This window comes from Bos indicus, chromosome 7, assembly GCF_029378745.1.
Source record: "Bos indicus isolate NIAB-ARS_2022 breed Sahiwal x Tharparkar chromosome 7, NIAB-ARS_B.indTharparkar_mat_pri_1.0, whole genome shotgun sequence".
Taxonomy (NCBI): Eukaryota; Metazoa; Chordata; class Mammalia; order Artiodactyla; family Bovidae; genus Bos; species Bos indicus.
Window position 1 is genome coordinate 37,085,967 of NC_091766.1, and position 22,510 is coordinate 37,108,476.

Sequence of the window (22,510 nt, forward strand, 5' to 3'; positions counted from 1 at the left end):
TGTTTGTTTCTCCAAGGGAAGAAGCTAAACCAGGAATTAATTTGGTTCAGCCTGTGAAACAATTCGTTTGCTCTGCCTCATTCTGCCAATTAAAGAACTTTTCCCAGACACAATTAGCATGTAAACCAGGGGCAGAAAAGGAAGAAGGGGCCTCGGCGATCCGGCCCGGATGGAGACTGCCGGCGGAGAACCCCGGGGACGTCTTGGGCCAGACATGAGGGACCGCGCCGGGGACGCACAGACGAGCTCGGGATTGAACGTCGAAATCAAGGGCGTTAAATAGTCACGGCAGAGGATTGAGCGGTCACGGCTAGCCGGGACCCTTCCCCCGGGTCCGGACCGGATTCGAAAGGGATGTCCGCGAGCCAGTCGCCACCCGGGCCGCAGAAGTGCGCAGACAAGACCACGGCCCCTTAGCCCCAGCCGCTCCTGAGCTGGCGCCTCGTGCGGCTGGGGCTGCGCGCGCACCTACGGCCGCAGCACCCCACCCCCCACCACCGCGGATCTCTGGCGGCTTTTGCCTGCGAAAGGTGGGGATAGCGGCCCCTGCTGGCATCTTTGGCGAACAGCAGGGAGACGGACCTTTTCCCCTCAAACCATTTTCCTCACCTTTTCTAAATGGTTTGTGGACAATATTTATACTGTTGTCACGAGTGCATTTATTTTATTCTTCATGAGCCTTCATTAGCATGCTTGTGCGTATTTTAGTTGCCCGTACGAAAGGCAAAAAAAATGGGGGAAGGCGGTCTTATTAGTGGCCCTAGCCCCAATTAGGCAGCAGCAGCCCCAATTAGGGAACAGGTACAGTTTCTAATGCATTTATTTAAGGGAACTCGGCCTAAGGGGGACTGAGACCCTGATCGTCCCAGTGCTTTCCTCGGCCGACCCCATAACTAGTAAATATTGATCCGAGAACTGCTTGGCCGCCAGCGCGAACCAAGTGAGAAGCCCCCTGGGTGCGGGGGCCAACGTGCTCCTTTGCGGTCTTTTCGGCCAGCAGGCAGGGAGCGCGCAACGGCCGGGCCAGGGGGACGTCGTGTGGCCTGCCCAGTGGGCACAAGCCTTGTAACTGTGGGACTTTTGGGCTACTGAACTTTCAAGCGGAGGAAGACTGTGTCTGCCACTCTCCTCCTGATGATAACACAAAAGCGCCTTGGAAGAAGTTGCGATTTAGTTATTCCATGAAGCTGTTGGATACTCATTGGAATTGTGTGTTATTTCTGAAGTTTACAGAATTATTTCTAAGAACAGTGTACAGACGTTCTAAGTTTAAAAGCAGATCGTCGCCACCAGCATTTCTTGCACTATAGTTAATTTGCTTACTTAACATGCTTTATTACCGTGTGTTGTTTGTACGTTAACTAATAGCTGAGTTCATATCGTCGAAGTGTATTTTTAAGTGTACCGGTTTCTATCCAACTCATCTGGGTGCGCAGAGCGTCCGTCACTTCTGGAATTTACCTCTTGATATAGTAATCAGAAAGGCTCGCCGTTCACTTACCCTCATCCTTTAAAACTTTTCCATTTAAAAAAATCGATGAACAAATCCTTTCTTGTAACTTGCTCCTGCACTACGTCTATTTTTATTTATTTTTTTGATTTGGCAGGGCTCGGCAATGCTGTCCGAGATCCGCCCCCCCCCCCCCCCCCCCAGCAAGAGCAAATGCGGGGGTGAGGGGAGGCACGGGCTGGGCTTCTGCGGGTGTCGCCCCCGCCGGGACCTCCACCGAACGCGCCGCGGGCGGGCAATAGTGGTGGAAGGAAGCGGCGCTGACCAGTCGGTCCAAGGCTCCACCTGCGGCCACTGCGCGTAGTTTCTCCCTCTCTCCGCCTCGCTCGCTCCGGTTCACACACAGAGACCGCAGCCCTCCTTTGGGTCGGAGAAGACGCCAGCCAAAGTAGGCGGGGTTGCAAGAGAGTCCGCTTTGCGCAATCCAGTCCGGGACTTGGCTCCGCCCTGGAGCGGCGGCCTCTCCAGTGACAGAGGAGTAGTGAGCGGCACGGGGTGAGGCTGCAGCCAACTCCGCTCCCCGCGCACTTACCCAGGCGCTCCGGCCGCAGCAGCAGCGCTTCTCCGCGGAGCCGACCGCCCGCGATGCCAGCTTAGGAGCGGCGGTAGCGTCCAGCACCGCCACACCCGCGGCGTAGCGCTCCCGGTTGTGAAGCGGAGCTAGAGCGCGCACCCCTGCCCCAGCCCCCACCCCGCCCCCCCACCCTGAAATGACTTGTTAATCGGCGCAAACACCAGCGAAGGGACTCGCCGGAGTGGAATCCAAGTGAAATTTGGATTTGGAGAAGAGTTTCTTGAACATTTCCTCCTTTCTTGTTGGTTTTTTCTTTCTTTTTTCATCTCCCCTTCTCCGCCTGTCATTGGAAATGAATACGGCGCGTTTGCATCCCAGAAAGTAGTCGCTGCGACTGTACCCCCACAGAGACAAGCACCCATGTAGGAATGACAAAGGCTTGCGAAGGAAAGCGCAGCTCGCGGCCCGGAGAGATCCCCTCGATAATGGATTACTAAATGGGATACACGCTGTACCAGTCCGCTCCGAGCCCCGGCCGCCTGCCCGTCGATGCACCGAAAAGGTACGGCTGGGGCGCCCTGGTGCGCCCCACCTCCCGGGCGGTTCCGCTCCCTCCTGCGGGTCCCGGGGCCGCGGTCCGCACACCGTGTCGGCTTTGTGGTGCTTGCGTTTTATTTTGTCTTGTGTCTGTCTTCCGAGCGTTGCCCGGCCCTGGGGGAGCAGTCGCGAGCCCTGTCCGCCGCTCCTCTCTGCCCTGCGCCCCAGAGACCTCCGGGCTTCGCGTTATGAGCTTCCCCACTCGCGTCGCGCACACGCCAGGCGCCGCCCGGGACCCCAACCGCGCGGATAGCTGCCTGGCCCTGGGAGGTGTGTGCAGTATCCCTGGGGGGTCGTCCTCACTTTCGGGCCAGCGGGCAGCAGAGAGGCCAAGAAAGGGTGAGATTCTCGGAAGCGCCCGGTCCTGGTGCGAAGGCAGGGGAAGGGGTTCTACCCTCGAGGGCTAGAGGAGGTTCGGTCCAAGAGCGCTGTTTTCGCTCGACACTAGGTTTGGGTTCGAGGTGGGAGGAGGGGTTCCACAGACACGGAGAGATTGGGGGTGGGGGGCAAAGAGAGTCTTTTGTTGTCGGCGCGGGGTCTGGGCTGGGCTCAGTGGAGTGCGGGAAACTTGTAATGGCCCTGGCACCCGCGCACCCTGCCACTTGGTGACATCCCGGCTCCCGCGGCCGCTGGGCACCAGAGGTTCCGGGCTTTGTTTGCTCGAATGAGTGGCCTCCTCCTGGTGTGGCGCGGCTTCCCCGCCCTGGGTCCTATTCCCCGCCGCAGCTCCCTCCTGGGCGGCGAAGACAGCATCTGTAGCGTCTGCGTCCCTCTCGGGCACAGAACCCCGTGCCGGGGGCTGGCGCCCGCTGCTCCCTCTTCCAAATACTACGTGGTCCCTCTTCGGAAAGGAGGTGTCCCGGGAGGGGGAAGGGTGGGAAGACCTGGCTAGAAATGGCTCAGTACTTGCTAACCAGACGAGACCTCTGCAGGGGCCCGGGGTTCTCGATTGTCCGGACTACTTGCTGCGTGTAGAGCGCTGCCTCGCTGGCAGTGGGGCGCTCCGCTGCCAACCCAGACCGACAGCGCCCACCCACTCTGCATGACCCCGCTGGGATGGGAAGTGTTTCTCCCCCGTCTCCCAGATGCTCTGCTTTTTTTCTCGGCTCCCCACCGTATTACACGGTGCATAGCAGGATCCCGTAGTCCGTTCCCTCCTTCCACGACCGGAACGGTACAGGGGGAGCCAGGGAGCAGTCTTAGACTTGTGGGTATCGGGAAAGGAAACAGGATTCCGCTGTCTTTCCCGCTCCCTCGCCGCCACCACCCTCCGCCCAGCGTCTCCTCCTCTTCTTCTTCTTTTTTTTTTTTTTTTTCCCTGCACGGGGTCACTCGACCAGGCACTTCTGGAAAGTTTCTCTGAAGGCCAGGGAATGGGCGGGGGGAGGGCACGACCGATTTCGGGCTCAGCACGTGCACCCCGCGGGAAAACGAACCCCCAGGGAGGTGGACAGACTGCCCAGGATATGGCTAGGAGGCAGGAGCCAGGAGCCAACTCTTCGGAGAGTGGCACCCTGGCCGATGGTCAGCTTGGTTGGGGTCGCGGTGCGGCACTTGCTGGACTGGTCTCTCAAGCAGTCGAACAAGGGGAGGGCGTGGGGAGGGGCGAGAAGGGGAAGTTTCCCAGCAGGATTCGGAAGCTGGTCCGGCCACTGTGGACAGCGGCTGGCGCGAGGGTGCGTGTGGACACCGGCCGGGGATCGCTGGCTCCAAGCGCAGCATCTCCAGTGTCCTGCACCCAGCTCGCCGTTTTCCAGCCGGCGGGTGTTCAGGGAGGAGCAGAGCCGGGAGTCAGGTGTGCGTGGAGCCAGGGAGGCCCCGCTGTTTTCGCAGCCAAGGCAAACACTTCCAAGGGGCCTCCCCCTACCTGTTTTGCAAGGAGCAGCCCCTCCAGCCAGTCCGCGTCGGTCCTTGGGAGAAAGGCGGCTGCTTAGTGAATCTGGTGACCAGAGACGATCACGGTGGGATCGTGGGATCGCTCTCTGCTTGGGCTGGATGGAAATTAAGTAGCAGCTGAGTGTGATCCATGAAAGGTTGAAAACACAGGCGTGTGAAAACACACACGTACAGACACAGACTCTCTAACATGTACGCCCAACTTTCTTTGCCTCCAATCTGAAAAGACGTTTAACGCAGTGGCAGTGTCCTGCCAGCAGGTCTCAGGAAAGCTATTTAATGCCCCCCAGCGCTGACTCTTAAGTCTTTCCGGGTAGGAAGGTCGAGTGCCTTTGCCTTGCCTTTCTCTAATCCTGATAATTGTCTGGTCGTCTTTCAACATACCTCTTGGGCATTAAGTCCACAAACTGCCACTCTGATGACAGTGAGACGATTGTTGGTTCCAGATAATATGAATCTTTATTAAGATTTTTTCCCCCCAAAGTAAAGATGCTGGTACATATTTCTGAATGGAACATCTGATTTTTCACACCCTTTCCAAATGACTACAGAGGTCAAGATTGCAAGTATTTTGTATGGTTCTTTAATACCCTTTTAGTCTGCATGGAGCAGTTTTTATAGTAAGCTTTGATTAAACTACTCCAGGCATCAGAGTTAATTATTAACCTAACCTTAAATATAGTGGCAACACTGTGTGTCTCCACCTATTAACCTAAACTATCTGTTAAAAAAAATTGCACTATTTGAATTTGGCTTACCCATGCTTGTTTATATGGTAACTTTTATTTGACTCTTGAGTAACCACTACTCTCTATTATTATTTTGGTTTTAGGACCTTCTTAAATGAGGTGCTTTGCAAGCCTATCTGAAAGCAGAAATGAATAACCATCAGATTTAAACCTTTTTTGTGTTAGGCATTCTCGTTCATTTTTCTTATTTACACTGTTTGATGGCAATCTTCCCTAAGTGTTCTGTTTTGCAGTTATTACCCTTTAGAGATGGGCCACAGTCTCATAATGCATTTAATGTTCAACAGACACCTAAGATCGTTATCTCAGGGGCTACTTGCAGAGTATACTCATTGGATAAAACCATCTAAGTTTAAATAAGTTAAAATTTCATAAGAACCAGTATAGAAACTCAAGTAAATGTTGAATGAGTAAAGGAAAGAAACAGTCCCAAATGGGTCACGTGTCTCCCCTTGAAGGCGACCTGGGCACATTTTTTTCCCTGCAGTGAAAAAGAAAAAAAAATCTGTGCCTTTAAGTAAGTGGTTATAATAAAGTGGCGGTAAGTGCAACTCTTTATTTACACACACAGACACACACACACAAACATACACCCCTCAAGTTCTTTCAAAGTCTAGTGACTGCTTTTCCCATCATTAAAAAAATATAGCATTTGCATTTCGAGGAGGTGGATAACATCGCCAGCCAAGTGTGTTGAATCAGAAGGATGGCAAGAATTAGGAAGACTGTTATCATCATTGAATACAAATAAGACACCCAAATTAAGAACTTGTATTAAATTCAGAATAAATCTTCCTGCTTTTAAAGGCAAATGGGTAGTTGCATTCCTTTAGGAAATGGAAGGAAAAATACTGTTTTGGACAAGGAGGTAAGTCAGATACTTAAGGTTGTGTACACAGTGCTTCAGCTCTCTTCTGAGCAGGACAAAAGAGTAATGATGGGAGAAAAAGTTTTTTTTAGAACTAGATTGCCAAGAGCTAATATATTCTCCCATCATATTTGTTTGCAGAAAGGAATCACAGAACAAGCCAAACTAATTGCAAATGCTTTAATTAGGCATCTGCCATTTGCAGCAGTAGAAAGTCTAGGAAAATCTGCACAAATCCCTGCACTGCCTTCCGCGCTCCACACACACTTAAAGTTCATCGCCCTCCTCCCAGAGTGAGTGTTCCTGGGTGTTCACATCTCCAGGGGAAGCCTGGAAGCCTCCTGTTGGGACCTCCCAGTGTCCCCCACTCTCTTGGGGTGCCCTGGAGCCAAGTTGTCTCTGAGAGATTTCTATTCCAGAGTGAAGGCTTTTCTCCTCTGCCTTAAAATGTGCTGCAAGAGCAACTGAGCTATTTCTCTACTGGCAACCACACAGCTGCCTCTTGGGGATATGGGAAGGGAGGGAAGGGAGGGAGGCATTTAATCCCTTTGAAATGGGCAAGTAAGATGTCATACCACACAAACCTCAAGGGGGGAAGGGAGTTGAGCATACTTCTTAGCCTGGGACTATTACAGTATAGTTTATACACAAGGGTAGGGTATACACTCATTTGCAAGCAGATGAGTGCTTGTAAAACCTTTTTATTAGAATAATTCTAATTACACTAATGGAGAATGTCATATATAACTATCAATATTCTGATCTTTCCCAAATAACCCCTTCAGCACAGATCTTTCTCCTCCACATATGCCTTTCTTATCATCTTTTCCATTTTGGTAAATGGCAGTTCTAGCCTCTGAGTTGCTTAGGCCAAGAAACTCGAGGGTTATCCTCGACTGGCCTCTCTCTGATGTCATCACCTGTTCTCACTGCCATGTTGTTGGCCCCACCTGCAGAGAGCGTGCAGACTCCTTCCAGGTCTTCCACTTCAGTGGCCCTCACACTGGCCAAACCCCTGTCTCCATCTGCCTGCCGGGGGATCTACCGGGCTAGCCTCCCGGCTACTCTCCCACCTTTGGTCTATGTCCCCTACAGTCTTTTCTCAACACAGCAGCCAAAGTGATAAATATTTTTAAAAGCAAAATCTCATCAGCTTACGTGTTCTCAAATGCTTTCCCATCTTATTCCATCAAAGCCAGAGTCCTTCCTATGATCTTTGTGGACCCACATGATCTGCACTGGGGCCCCCACCTTTCTGACCTCCACTCTTCCTTGGGGTCACTTGAGCATACCCTCTCCCAATCTGGCCCTTTGCAGGGTCTTGCCCTTTCAAGGCTTGGGGCATGCCTTTGCCCAGAGAGCTGCAGAATTTGCTTCTCCTCTCCTCCTGCAGGTTCTCTGCTCACATGTCGCTATCTCAGTGAAGCCTTTCCTGATCATCTTTCTTACTTCACCATTTTTCCCCCAACACTCCCTAACCCAGTGGACAGCCTCAGGGTTGTTTTTTTTTTTTTTTTTCCCTTAGGACTTTTCACATCCTGACAGACTGTCGGTTGTCCCCATTTATTTTCTGTCTTCCGCTGGAACATAACGCCACAAGGGTAGACATTCTCATGTCTCATTGCTGTCTCCAGCACCAACACCTGTGCCTGTCACATCACAGGCCTTTCATAACAAGTACTTGTTGAATGAATGAAGAGGGAATCGTTTTGTGAACAGCCAATCTTTTTCACCTGCTCCTGTTTCTGTGTGTCCATCAAATGAGACGTCTCTCTGCCTTGATGAGTGTGTGTGTGTGTGTGTGTGTGTGTGTGTGTGTGTAGCACTGTCTTCCATGTACACAGGTGATGTGCCTCATATACCATCAGTGGATCATCCCTTTGTGATTGTTTTCCCAGTCTTGGTGATGGATTGGAGCCTGCCCGTTCCCACACTCGCGCCCATCAGTCCCCGTTCTGTAGTTCAGAGCGCACATCTGTGGGACACCTGGTTGAAGCTGAAGGGACTGTGAGTTAGGTAGAATCAACCTTCTAAAAAACAGAGCTAAGAAGACAGCCAGCACTTATGGGGCTTGAGCTTTTGACCCTGGACTCATTTGTTCTGCATTCTAACCGCTGGCCCCAGAACCTTCTTGCCTTTTAGGAGTTTGCTCGGAGTAGTTTTTAAAATTCAAGTTTCCATCAGGAGGAATAAGCATGCACATTAACTAACTCACATTTCTGCCCGGTCCCAGTGCAGTGATGACTATTGTTGAAGATCCTGTGCTTGAAGTCAGATGACCTGAGTTCCGGGCTCATTACCACGGACAAGCCCCTTAACTCTTTTGAAGGTCAATATTTTAAATAAAAACTGTAAAGAGTAAAAACGCATGCTTTCTATCTAGTAGAAGTATAGGGAGAATAATACAAAATCATGAGTGTGATTGTATTTGGTAAAATATAAAATGCACTGTGGTTTGACAAGTTTGATGCTAACTCCCTTTTCATCTCCAGAGACCCCAGGCCTAGCAGAGACCCTGCTTCATTGTCGTTTATAGAACAAAAGAAAGATTATACCTTGTGGATATCATTTTAATGTTAACCACATGATGAAATTAAATAAGGTCCTCAGACTTACTGAAAATAATCTAGGTAGTGTATGGATGGCAAATTTATGAATCAGATGCCAACCGTTTCAACTAGTGATTGTTTTCAATGTGACCATTAAATTAGGCAAGGTCATAGGAGTATCACTCTGCCAGGCATTATTTTTTTTTTAAGTAAGGGCATTTTTTTGCTCAGGTAAGTTTTAAATAGTTCACATCAGTGAAAGCATTGGGACCTCCCTGGTGGTTCCGTGGTTAAGATTCCTTGCTGCCAGTGTGGGGGGTGGGGTGGGGCATGGGTTCCATCCCTGGTCATGGAGCCGAGATGCCACAAGCTGTGAGGCACCACCAAAAGATAAACAAACAAAACTACAGACAAAATAAAATGAAAGCATTAATGTAGAACAGACACACCAGGGTAAAGTTTTGATCTCTGGTATATACTGCTATCTTCCCCATCAAATGCAGGGCAAATTCATTAGGTTTTGTGGTGTAAAATCTCTAAAAATGTGGAGGGACTGTAGACAGCTTGCGAGGTGATGCAGAGGTCACAGTCTTAGGCAGACACAACACAGATTTGCATACCCCCCCTTTTTTTTTTTTGCCATTTACAAATAGCCGTGACTTTGAGGAAGTTACATCTCTTGTCTCAGTTTCCATTTGTCAATGCTGGTGGTGTTATTGTTGTTGAGGAGAGGAAATACGACAACATCTGTAAGATTCATGGCACAATGCCTGACACTACACACACTCATTAAATATGAGGTGTTATTTTTATTTGGGTGACAGTTGTCATGGAGAGTGCCCTGGTGGGGAGAGGACCAAAGGAAACGGCCTTTCACATCTGCAACATGAAGAGAGGATGCAAAGGAAATGACCTTTGGACTAGAAAGGAACATTCACACCATAAGCTGGCCACGATGTCAGGGGTTCTAAGCAGAGGAGTGTGTGAAAGGGTCACTTGCGTGAGAAGAAGAGCTGGGATCCTTTGCCTAACTTTGGAAGTGGAAACATCATACCCAAAACAGGGAAGAAGAAAACACTATACAAGTAAAACAATAGCAAACAGCTATTTATATCTGTTTATCTGTATATCAACCAAGTACCCAAAGGGCAGTTGTTTTTAAAAAATGATAGCTTTCACTTACTACCACTGTAAAAGTAAAATACACACACAGCCTGTATCCACTAAGGAATCTGAGAGCACCCATATTTAGAATCTGAGAGCTGCCCATAATGACCATTCAGGGATGAGCTGAGTTGACCCCAAGGACCACACACGTGTCACAGAGGAGAAGCTTGGCTGTCAATCAACTCCTCCAAGAAGCTATGGCTGGGATCTGCATGAGTTTCTTCATGGTGGACATATACTTGCCAGATGACTCTTCCATGGCCAAACCTGACATAGGGACAGTTCGGGAGTGCCTGAATCTCCATGCCGAAGCAAACCACTACTTTCCCACAAGGTGGCACAGTGGTAAAGAATCCACCTCCAATGCAGGAGACACAGGTTTGATCCCTGGGTCGGGAAGATCCCTTGGAGAAGGAAATGGCAACCCACTCCAGTATTTTTGCCGGGGAAATCCCATGGACAGAGGAGCCTGGTGGGCTACAGTCTATGGGGTCGCAAAGAGTTGGACTAACTTGGAGACTGAGCGCACCTTTCCCACCAAATGCAGAAAATAGTCAGCTGACCCCAGTGGAGACAGGGATTACGCTACTGCTGATATGCTGATACACAACCTGAAATTTGATTCAAACGATAGCCATAGATGTCCTTATCAGTGAGAAGACTCTGACTCCTCAAGAGCATAGCAAAAGGGGCAATAAATTGTTATTATCACTCCAGTTCCCTGAAGGAGTAAGAATCCCTCCACGCTTAGAATTACAGTTATTTTCATCTAGGACAAAATTTTTCTCTTAAATTTTGTAAGCGGAAAGAGGATGTACAGAGAGCAGAATAAATCAGCAATCCACAGGCCCCAAAGACTGAAGGACCAGCTCCCGCGGAGCAGCCTGTGCGATGACTGGTGCTTTGAGAATGTTGTTAGTATAGATGTTTCCACATTCAGCCTTCAGACCTGAGGATTTCATTTAGTATGACTCAGCACTTTTGAGTGGCTTTCAACTAACCTATAATTGCCATCTGCAGAAACTTTAATTCAAAGAATCCAAGCCAATTTGAAAACCTTAGCCGATGAATTTCTAAAACTGATGTTATTTATCCCTCTCTTACCCCTTCTGCCCTCACACGTGTTTAAGACCAAGCCTTTGTCCATGGTTTGATTTGAAGCATTTATAGAAGAGAACAGCATCTGGCATCAAAACACAATGAAAACACACCACTGGAAAATAAGCATTTGAGGGACTGGGAAATAAAGAATCTATTATGGTTTCATGTTATATGAGAGTTTTAAAGACAAGCTATCTGTGGATCCATTCTTTTTTCCTTTTTCTTATTCCTGAGTCTTTTTTTTTCAGGAGCATATTCAATCTTTTCATTAATATTGCAGCGATTCCAGTGCTCCCCCGACTCCTGCCCCCGAGACTCTTACTGCCCTTGAATGAGGAAACTAAAAGAATACTGATGGAGCTGGTGAATGAAAAGGTTCCTTTCCTGAACATGGAATGCTTTATGAAAAAAATTGCACTCCGTAAAAGACACTCACAACAGTCCAGCGACTGTCTCTCCTTTTTACCCAAGAGCCACTTGACTTCATTCACGTATTTTGGTGTATGAATGCATTTGTTCTTAGGCCTCAGAAACCCAGGTGGAAAACCAGCCTATAAAGCCTTGCATTATTCTAAAAATGTGAGCTCTGAGTTACTTTAAGAACGTTTTCTGTAGAGTGAGCACTAAACAGAAAACAAACTGTTTACAGCATTCTAAACTGGAGTCTACGTAGCAGGATGGCAGTTGGGTGGATTTTTATAAATACTCGCTAATGGTTTCCGAGATGGATTCTGTGCTAATTCTTCTCACATCATGAATGATGGCCCTAGCTAGACACTGTTGCTGAGATCTTCATCTATTAATCATGGAGGCTGCTTTCTTATTCGGTTGCCATAGTTTCAGGGCCTCAGATAGAGTTGGGGTGTCTTGGGAAAGGTTTGAGATAGACTAGGCTTGCGAGCCTCGCAGTGATTTTGGCAGCCATGGTCTTCTGAAAGCACTGAAAACAACTTCTCGTATAATTCAGCATTGGATTAAAAGAGGCGACTTCTGAGAGTGTCTCTCTGGACCTTGTTATGTGCGCATCCAGCTGATATTTACTCCAGGACCTGTCTCTCACTCAGTCTTGCTGGTAAAGAATTACGGTCCAGGGGCTGGTGGCACTTTCATCCTTGGACAAGCCAAAGGGTGCAAACCCTTCGTTAGGCTGTTCCTACACATGGAGGTAAATGAGGCCAGTCCTGACTTCACTCACATTTCAGTCTCATAATTGGGTTTCGGCTCTGCAGATGGCTAAATAAATAAAGTGACCTCAGGAGTGTTGAATGTTGTGCTTTGGTATGGCCATGTGAGCATTCAGTGCTTTCCTTCAGGTTTCCCCTTAATTTTTTCAGGTTCGACATACATTACTGAAGGGCTAGGGACCATTTGACTGCGTTTTGCAACACTGGCCCAGAGGTCTACTGCTTTGCCAGTTCTTGAGTGTATGAGCGATTTTTTTTCTTCCTGTAATTATAATATCTTACTATGTCAGAGTGATAAGGAAAAGCTCTCCAGTTGTGGCCATAGTGTGTGAGTGACCCAGTCAAGAGAAGATGTGGAGGAGTAAATTGCTACAAGAGGGAGATACACTCCACAATTTATGGGCTTTGTGTGCAGTGGAGAACACAGCTTTCCTTTGTTAGGTAAATCTGGCCTCATATGACAGATACGGGTACATGTCTTCACATTTTAGTTCCCATATTCCAAGTGGACTTTCAAGGATTCCTACCCATCTAAGCCCAGCCATTTCATTCCTTTGTAGATTAAAACATAAAACTGTCTCACACTTGAAGCACACAGCACTGGATTCAGGACATGCAACACAGCATATGAAAATCCAGGTGGGTTCAGAAGAAGCAAACCTTGCATTCATTATAAATGGGCTTAATCTAGAAAATTAGTCATTTTTTTAAAAAACTAGGAAATGACAGGGCAAGCTTCAAAGCAGCCGTTTTAAATTTCCACAGATCCGGCCTGCCAAAATTTTTACTTAAGATCAACAAGCATTTGTAATGCACGTGCCTATTAAATTGACCCCTCCCTTACTCAGCCACACTCAGTGATTGATTTTAGAGGCCAATAATTTGAAGTAAATGAAAAGGATAACATGGCCTTAATTGCTACTGGCTTCACCAGGCTTCTGGGCACCAGAATTCCTTGTGGAGAAACACTTTTAAGTGTCACAGCAGTTTTTGATCATGTGGTCTGGCTTACCCATAGGCCGCAATTATCCCCCAGCCCTTCCCCACCTCCCTCCAACATCTCTGGAGAAGCAAAGAAAACATGCATATGTAAATTCAGTCTTACGGACTATTGATTATTTGGTAGGGTCAGAAAATAGGTCCTGCTCCTTCTATGGTATTCTTACGAGATAGTTGTTGTTGTTTTTAAAAAAGGCATAGAGTGGGAAGGACAAAGGGATTCATATTTCAGATCAGAAACTTTTTCTGCTCCAAGGAGAGTTTCTGGGAATTGACTTTGCTGTCCTCTCGACAATCCAAGATGTGATTACTCTTCAGTATCCGGTCAGACACAACATCGCACACCGGAGCCTGAAGAAAAGTCACAGGGCTTTTGTGAGGCTGTCAGTCAAATACAATGTAGACTTTAATTAACCTTAATTAATGATTTCTGATTACAGATTTTTTTTTTTTTTGGTGCCTCCAAGGCATCAATACCTTGGAGGCTGCATTCTGTTGGAACATTTTCAGACAGCAGTGACTTGAACATGCTTCCATTATCTTGCCATGCAGACTACATGAGGTTCTTTATGAGAAACATGATTCTGTATCATTCGCAGAATGGTCATGTAAAGAATGAAATATCACTTGGGGGAGAGTTCAAACTGATAAGTGGTGCAAAGTGTTTTTAATCTTTAGAGGAACCATTTTTTATTTTAACTTAACAAATTTGTTGATATTTACTGGCACCTAGCTGGATTTGAGGCCATGCTTTACAAAAATAGAATGAGACTTTAAGTGGTGGTGCCCCAGGTCTTTCAAATGAAAGCCATTGTATGCTGGTGGTGCTGGATCAAGTGGTATTTCCTTTGTCTGCTGAAAAGAATCCGCTTGCTACTGCAAGAGGCTTGGGTTTGATCCCTCGATTGGGAAGATCCCCTGGAGAAGGAAATGGCTACCCAGTCCAGTATTCTTGCTTGGAGAATTCCATGGACAGAGGAGCCTGGTGGGCTCTAGTCCACCGAGTCACAAAGAGTCGGACACAACTTGGCAACTAAACAACAACAACAAAATACTCTTTCTTGAGTGCTAACCATAGTGATTGAAACACTTACAAGCACTGGAGAAACTGGCCTTACTTTTGGTTTATTTGGAGGGAATGATGCTGAAGCTGAAACTCCAGTACTTTGGCCACCTCATGCGAAGAGTTGACTCATTGGAAAAGACTCTGATGCTGGGAGGGATCAGGGGCAGGAGGAGAAGGGGACGACAGAGGATGAGATGGCTGGATGGCATCACCGACTCGATGGATGTGAATCTGAGTGAACTCCGGGAGTTGGTGATGGACAGGGAGGCCTGGCGTGCTGCGATTCATGGGGTCGCAAAGAGTCGGACACAACTGAGCGACTGAACTGAGCTGAACTGAACTTTTCCTTGTGTCATGAGTTTTGGGACAGATGTCAAGTAACTGAACTATAATGTTAACACACTATTTACATTCAACTTTTAACCAGAGGGCCTAATGAAAGTTAGGTATAATATATTAATGCCAACTTATGAGTTAAGTTTCTGTGTGAATAATCACTTTGCAGCTTATCTGAAACTCTTAATAGCATATAACCTATCTGGTTGAGTATAATTTGTGCTTATGAATTATAAATGCCTAGCTTTTACAATTAAGCTTACCAATCTAGAAGCATCTTTAATGAGAAATTACCTAAATTAAATTGACTGATACTATTTGCTGTACTGTGTTCTAGGGTAGTGATTACCTAAAATATAGGCAAGATGGTTGCCCCCCTGCATGCAATAGGGTTTTACTTTTAACAGAAGTAAAGTCAACCCAGTGTCATGATCCCATGTTTGCCCAAAGAAGAGAATATGTTACTGGTATCATCTAGAAAGCAGAGTAGTTTCCTATATAGCCAAGGGGAAGGCAACATCTTTTGGATACTTTTCTCTTTTAAAGGGATGTTTGGCTTACAGGGAAAAGTTTTCTATTAAAAAGGCAACTTTTATCTACAAGATGTTTCCGCTCATTTGTGATGAGGGGAAGTTCAACATGTTGAATATGCTGATTAATTAATTCTCCTGGGAGATCATGGAGGGTGGAGCTTTCGTTTTCATATTTTGCCCTGTCCAGAAACAAGACGTGTTAATACTACTCAAACACATCCGTTCCCAAGAATGAAAAGGACAACGTCACTGCCAGTACTGTTAGAAAACAGCCACTTCCAGTTCCCCAAGCAGATCCTACCACACGCCAGGTGTGCCAGAGGAGGCTTTGAAATGTTGTGAATAGCTTGACATTATCACGTTGTTATTGAGATGCAAATTCTCCAGCACAACTTGCAAAGGTTTTCAACATAGGCAATGTCTATTCTTGCTTATTGTCAATGGAACCCAGTCTTCACTGGAGGGCTTATTCTAATAAAAGTAATCACAGTGCATCTGCAGTGTTTCATCGTTTCTCACTGCCTATGTTTCAAGAGCTCGACATACCTTCCTGGAATGGTATCTTGCAGGGAGAGGACAGACTGACTTTGCAACAGTGAGGTGCACACCCAGGACTGGTCTGCCCAGGAAGAATCTTGCTGCTCAGATTTAGAAGTCAGGCTTACCAATGGTGATCAGCATCAACAGTATTTAACAGTGTTATTACTATTAATAAAGACCTCATTATACAGTCCTTATATTTTTCTAAGTATGTTTACAAACATTGCCTCGTTTAATATCATTACAGCCTAGGTTAGGCAGGGCGGGTATTATTATGCCCAATTTAAAGATGAGATAACTGAGGTTCAGAGAGGTCAAATCATTGGCCTAACAGTATACGCCTCTGGGAAGGGAAGGGCTTGAGACAAGGTCTGAAGCCTTCTGAAACTGAGTTTACGCTCTATGACATTGTACAGCTGAATACTTTAAAAAGAATTTGGAAATAATTTAGTCTTCCAACAGAAGATGTTTTCACATTATGCCTACTATGCAGATTGACTCCTGCCACAGAAAAACCTTAGAAGTAGCTTTCCGAGGACTCCACCCAAGGGTTCAGGACCTATACTCCTGCTTCTTGATGCATGCAAATGCAGCTCTTTGTCTCCAGCAGCTCGTAGGACCTTGAGTGTGTCATCCAAAAAGACATCATTTGGAAAATGGAGGATGTTGTTATTTAGGATTCTAGCCCTGTTTGATAGTAGGAATAAAAACAAAGGTGGAAACTTTGACCCTGGTGCAGGGTACAACTGGAGGGACAGAGGACTCAACCAGATATTCCTGCAGGAATATCCTCCTGGGGCTTGCAGCCTGTACCTATGAAACAGAAACATGCTTTTAGTGAGGAATAAAGTAGACCGCATGGCTCAACATAAATGGATTTTCCCTCCAACCAAGGTCATTTGACTCCTCTGGTCCACACTGCTGGATGCAGTGAAAGCATCAGGTCCATTTAATTCAGCAGATACATATTTAGCACCTATTCTAGGCAAGTTCTAGATACTGCAGAGACAAAGTGATGACCTAGTTCAGAATCTATTGATCGATTGTGGCATAACCACTCAGGGCCTAGACAGCATATTAAAAAGCACAGACATCACTTTGCCAACAGAGGTCCATATAGTCAAAACTATGGTTTTCCCAATAGTCATGTACAGATGTGAGAGCTGGACCATAAAGATGTCTGAGGGCCGAAGAATTGATGCTTTTGAACTATGGAGTTGGAGTACTCTTGAGAGTCCCTTGGACAGCAAGATCAAACCAGTCAATCCTAAAGGAAATCAACCCTGAATATTCAATGGAAGGACTGATGCTGAAACTGAAGCTAATACTTTGGCCACCTGATGCAAAGAGCCAACTCACTGGAAAAGACTCTGATGCTAGGAAAGATTGAAGACAGAAGAAGGGGGTGACAGAGGATGAGATGGTTGGATGGCATCCCTGACTCAATGGACATGAATTTGAGCAAACTCCGGGAGATACTGAAGGACAGGGAAGCCTGGCATGTTGCAGTTCATGAGGTTGCAAAGAGTTGGACATGGACATAGCGACTGAACAACAGCACTCAAGGCCAGACATTGGGCCCACATACTATCCAGGAAGGTAGATGTGCAAAAAAAAATACTACAGTGTCTGAGGGCTGACTGTTCTCCATGTCCAAAGCAGTCTGGTAAGGATGCTGAGGACAGAAAGGAGTGCTCTGTCAAGTCTGGGAGGAAGCATTTGAGCTGCACCTAAGGAGTGGACAAGATTTGGGCACCTAGTTGGCAAGGGGCAGAGGAGCAGTGGGGCTAAGAGAGAGGCAGGAGCAAAGGCCAGAGGCAGAGAAATCCAAGATTTGGCCGCAGAGCAGCATGGGAAACTCCTGGTGACGGGGGATGTGGCCTGGAAGCCCCACAGACAGAAAGAAGGATGGAGAACAGCCCATGGAGGTCTCGGCCCTGCTTAAGAGGTAGGACTCCAAACTGCGGGCAATTAAAGCTTTTCAGCCAAATGTTGATGTCATCAGACACGTGTTTTGGAAATATAAATCTGCTCATGCTGTGAGTGGAAAAAAGGAAATGGATTCTGGGTGCATTGACAAAGTTTAGCCTTCAGGACTTAGGGGCCAGTTGGACGTGTGGGGTAAGGGGGTGAAGGAGTGAAAAAAATGGTTCCAAGATGTCACATCTGGGGAGCTGAGTGGATAGTGGTGACATTGGCTAAGACAGGCCAGGTTTACAGACAAAAATTGTTCATTTTTAACGGCTATCAGAAACCATATGTAAATGACACATAAGAAGCCAAACAGCAAAGCCTGGGACTTAAGTTCTATTGTGCTCATACCCAGCTCTGTAAAATGAGTGCTAAAGATTCTCAAATTAAGAGCACTTAAACTGTTGCATTTGGTCTGGCAGCTGGTACCACTTTCTCCAACATTAGGGAGGTTAATACCATGAGCCGAGGTGGATAATAATGAGAAAGACTGAAGCACCATCCAGCGCATCTATAAAGACTGGCTGCAAAGTGCAGGGCAAGCAAGAAGCTTGTGATTCACTCATGGAAGAATCAAGGCCTGCATCGAGCCACCTGTTTCCTATTTTTTCCATTCTGAACAGTATGCAAGTCTTTGAATTCTGAAATTCAATGTACATGTGTTCACCCCTTCCTTCCCTCCCTCCTCTCCACCCCGCTGTGGGCATATTTATATGAGTGTTTATCTCTTAAGTTGCCTTGTGCAACTGAAATGTTACAGGTGACGTAATTCACAAAACACAAATAACACCTAAATTGTGTTGGTTATTTAATAAGACAGTGTTAGCATACAGCTAGGCCTTTTCTGCTGCATGGTGCTAAAATTGAACACTGCTTATGTAGCAGAAGAAAAAAATGTGTTGAGTAATATTTTATTTAGGAAGAAACCAACCTTCAACTCATAGGTGAACGACACATTACAGATTTCATTTTATGGTTTCAACCTTTGGATAAGTACTGATACCATATAGTTGTCCACAAGAGTCCTCCAATGCCTTTAATGGTGGAAAATAACTAATGTTTATGCTATAAAAAGGAACCCTAAAAAGATGGATATTCTGTCTTTACCCTTCACATTGCATTTTTATTTCAGAGGTTTCTGAATAAAACTTGTAACAGAAGAGTTTTATTCTCTAATAAAGTTTTGTTTGTTATTTTAAAAAGAGGTTGAACAACGGAAGTGAAACAAAACAGGACTAGAAACATCGAGCATCTTCAGGAGGGTTTAACAAATTAGTGAGTTTCTAGAAGGGAGACAACATTTATGAAGTTATTTCCTTTGAAGTCTTCTTTTAAAGGCACATGCAGATTAAACATTAAGGAATGATTCGATGATTTTTTGCTTTTCACTGGGACGCCATATTTGAGCTGTTGTCTATTGTGCGAGGCCAAAAGACTGCCTGTGTAGGCTGCCTTTTTTCTAACTTGTAGGCTGCCCTCTAGTGTTACTTAATCTCAGCACACCCACTTTTGTTCAGATCCCAGGCAAGGTGAAAAAACATACAAATCTTAGCAGCTAGTTAGCAGCTAACCTAGCCCACCTAGACACTGTCTCCAAATACAGTGTTAAAAAGTTTGATGCCTGGTTTGAAACGTGGTAAACACATTTAAGTATGCCCATCCCCAAAGCTCTTGATAGCAAAGAGGACAAAGTTGTGTGGAAAACACACACACTGATGACTGGGAACGGAAGTCCGACTCCCTTACAAAGTTAATCATCGGACAAGAAGTTTTAGGACTACATTATCCAATTAATTTCACTGATATTTTTCTTTTATGTCATGCAAAAGAGCAATATACGATAACTTAAGCTCTGTCAAATAAGTCAACAAGACCTTCTTTAACAAGTTTAACTAAAATTACAAATGTCAAGAAAGAATTTTCAACCACCCCTGGGTGGGAGATGTTTGACCACAGCGACTCACCTCAGAGTTTCTGGCATAATTAGCCCTCAGGGAAAGGTTCTCTAACTTCAGTACACTATCCTATTACAGACCTTCAAAGAGTGCATTTCAGCACTTTATAGATTATCCTCTGAAGATATTAAGAAGAGAAGCACGCACTGCAGCCTAAACCATGGCATTAAGTCCTTTCTGACAGTAGCGCCAGCTCTGCTTTTTCTCGGATGAAGAGTAAGCATGCTCCAGAGTCGGCAGTAAGTGGAGAGTAAATTTCAGTCTTGGTGGCTATATTTTGCATGTGTAACCCTGGCATTCTCAGTGGGTTATGGAGGTAACCTTACAACGTTCTGGGTGCATCGAGCTGATAGAAGCAGAGTGATGGACACGAATTTGATAGAAATGCTGACTGATGACAATGATGATGATAATGTCCCTAAAGTTTGAGACTAAGATCAGGAAGAATAACTGAGATCCCATTACTGCTGGAAACACACAGAATGAAGCTGAGGGTTAAAAGTGAATTTAGGAGTCAACTTTTCTTCTAGATGGGTATCATGACGAAGGAGTTAAAAGTCTGAACCCTGGAGTTTCCTGTTCTGTTGGCTGTGAGAACTTGGGAAAGTCACTTCACCTCTCTGTGCCTTGTTTTCCTCATCTGTAAAATGGGAATACTAATAGTACCAACCTCATGAAGCAATTCTGATGACTAAATCAGACGATATGTACCAGAAGAATGTCTGGTATATAATAAGCACTCAGTAAGAATGATCTGGGTCTTCCCCAGTGGCTCAGTGGTAAAGAATCTGCCTGCAATGCAGGAACCACAGGAGATGTGGGTTGGATTCCTGGATTGGGAAGATCCCCTGGAGGTGGGCATGGTGACCCACTCCAGTATTCTTGCCTGGAGAATCCCATGGATGGAGGAGCCTGGTGAGCTACTGTCCATAGGGTCGCAAAGAGTTGGACACATCTAAAACAACTTAGGACACACAAAAATTATCTATTATAATTTGACACCAAATTCTCCCAATGGAATTGGTGAAATTCAGTGCTTCATGTCACTGGGAGGGCATAGTTGACATTGTAAGTTAAAACTGAGAAGACAAGATGATGACAAGATGACAGCGTCCAGATGAGTCTTTCTCTCTGCTTCTGTTGCTGTCTCTTTTTCTATGTACTTTTGTGTGTCGGGGCGTGATTTTAAATGGTTGATTGAATAATCCTTCATTTCTTCACTTCATTTAGGAAATATTTTAGTGCGTACCTACAATATGCATCCAGCTATATTATATATTAGTTCCTAGGGATGAGAAGTTAGGTGAATACGTTTTCCTCCCATCTTAATTGTTCTTCGTTGGGTCTGGTGTTCCGCAGGTGGCCTGTATTTATCAGGCTTATGCCACAAACCTTCCTGCACTCTGGGAACAGACTATGTAGGAACTCCAAGGCAGTAATACTGAGGGCTTTTCTCACTGAGGGAGTTTTCTGTGTTAGATTGTAGTCAGGATTATGTTTGGAATCACAATATTCCAGAGAGGGCTCAGAGGTCTCTGTTTCTCTAACCTGACTCAAAAATCAATGTGTAAATACAAAAAGTTTATACTTTATACAACAAAACTTTAAGATATATATGGCATTAAGTACCTACTCCAGTAAACTGAAAATGTCAAATTGATCCACTGGCTTTAAGTGGCTGTTTTTCACAAAACCCAAAAAACTGAGCACTGAACCGCAGAGTAGATGGATTAAAAAGTGAATCCCCAGTCCAGCCCAGTCTTCACCCCCGCTTCCCTGAGGCGCACCGAGAAGACCGAAAGGAGGCTGGGTGGTTAAAGCATAGACACAAGGGCCATGCTGCTCATTAGCTCTCAAGCAGACGCCAAGTTACTTCTGGCTCTATCCATTCAAAGTACTTACTCCAGTGGGCAAAGCCTAATTCACAAATAAGAGAGTTGCCGGTCAGCAGTTAGGTAATGTGTTGGCGGCAGGGTACTTCCTGAGACAGATAATGGAGATGTTGGCCCCTCCTCCCCTGTGGCAGAGTGGACTCTGTGTTTGGTATTCACCCAAACACAGAACCATCTGACAGCTGTTTGGTGTTTCCTGTGAAATGGACTTGGGCCCTGGCCAGATGCTAGTGGACAGATGTTCACAACACAAACCTGTCACCAAATAGGCGCTAATTGGTGCCCTCCTAATGATCTGAACAAATAAGGCAGGAATGGGCTGGATCTGCCGTGACCCTCTTGGGGCCCATGCCTACCTTTCCCGGCTTGTGGACGAGGCTTTGTTGGGAAACCCGGCTCTCTCCAGCCTCAGGATTTGGGGTTCCTGGACCCTGTGATATAATACCTCCACAGGGATAGTCAGTGTCTGCTTTGTGTGTACGGAGGTCTGTACGTAGGTACTTAGAATTGAAACCTTTCTAGAAAGTGGGCAGATCAGGTTGTTTAGACTACATCACTCACCAAGGCAAGTCTTAAGGGTGGAGAATTTTCTCCACAAATTTGGTTTCTGTGCCGTAGTTTTTGATACTTTACAAAAATCATTACCTTCATGGGAATCCTCAAACAGAATGTGTGCGCTCATTTCACACCTCTGGTTTACCTGGTTAGCTGCAGCGTAATTTTGTTCAAATGTTTTGGATAAAATGGTTTTTAAAAAACTAAGTTAGTTGAAAGTGAGTATTTCAGGGTCAAACTGGTTTGACAAAGCCTCATTCATAATTAGGTGGAGTTGTTCCTACTTGTACAGACTACAATTAACTGTCTTTGATTTCAACAGTTCAACTGTCTTTTAAGTGCTGGGGGCCCTTTTTGAATAGGAATTCTCCACTCTCTTCTCTCTATTTTGCAAGTTGGGAACAAACTAACTCCTGGCTTGTTAATAACAGAATGTTACCTATCTTGAGACTGACAAATAATTCTTTATATAAGGCAGGATGTGGTGGTGCAGTGAAGAATCCGCCTGCCAATGTAGGAGACATATTG

At 45.9% G+C, this 22,510-nt stretch overlaps 1 protein-coding gene across 3 annotated transcripts in view; it reads left to right on the plus strand.

Moving 5' to 3' along the window:
* The first annotated feature begins 1,964 nt into the window (after window positions 1-1,964).
* The window catches only part of SEMA6A (semaphorin 6A), a 131,220-nt gene continuing 110,674 nt past the window's right edge, over window positions 1,965-22,510 (plus strand). For 2 of the 3 annotated variants that reach the window (XM_070793290.1, XM_019964669.2), the window contains exon 1: window positions 1,965-2,586. The gene's annotated coding sequence lies outside the window, so the exon portion shown is untranslated. The remainder of the gene's footprint in view (window positions 2,587-22,510) is intronic. The other variant, XM_019964668.2, reaches the window with a different exon arrangement.